Here is a 639-nt window from a genome sequence, read left to right as displayed (position 1 = left end):
GGGGTTTTGATTACAATTCCAACAGTCACGCGGGCGAACGTTGCGAGGAGCGGCTAAACGATTGAATAAGATAAATCCATCCGCTCTTACCACCTCACAATTCCGACGGGGAGAGTCCGAGCGGAGTAACTATTTTGCAAAAGATACAGAACCCTTGGGTTGACTGATGAAACATGATCGAATGTAAAATTCAATCCCAACCTGATGCTTCGTTGGGAAATCCCCGGGAGGCTTGGAGAAGCTGACGGTTGCCGTACGGTTTCAATTTCGTTGAACCTTTCGTACCGAGAACATGCACACACAGAGGCAGTGTTCGATTTGAGGCCACGTGTGGTCAGTGTGGGTTAAATTATGGTCACGCTCGAATGTTTTCTCCCCGGGCTTCGAAAAAAGGTCCACTAGGCCCCTAGGGCTAGATTGGATTGGTCGATGGTGTGGGCTCTCCAGCGAAGGCGTTCTCGTTTAAATGTTGAACTGTTTATGCTGCGTGACGATGGATAAAAGGATAGACACACGTCGCTTATACGACCTTCCGCAATCCTTCTGTAAATCGTCTTAAATCACCGCGAATGACAATCACATGGCAGGCCGGAAGGAATTAGCAATGTTTTTCGGTTCACCCGAAGCGAATGCCAATGG

This window comes from Anopheles aquasalis, chromosome 2 (assembly GCF_943734665.1).
Source record: "Anopheles aquasalis chromosome 2, idAnoAquaMG_Q_19, whole genome shotgun sequence".
NCBI classification, from domain to species: domain Eukaryota; kingdom Metazoa; phylum Arthropoda; class Insecta; order Diptera; family Culicidae; genus Anopheles; species Anopheles aquasalis.
The sequence above is the reverse complement of the archived record's forward strand: the minus strand, read 5'-3'. Positions refer to the sequence as shown.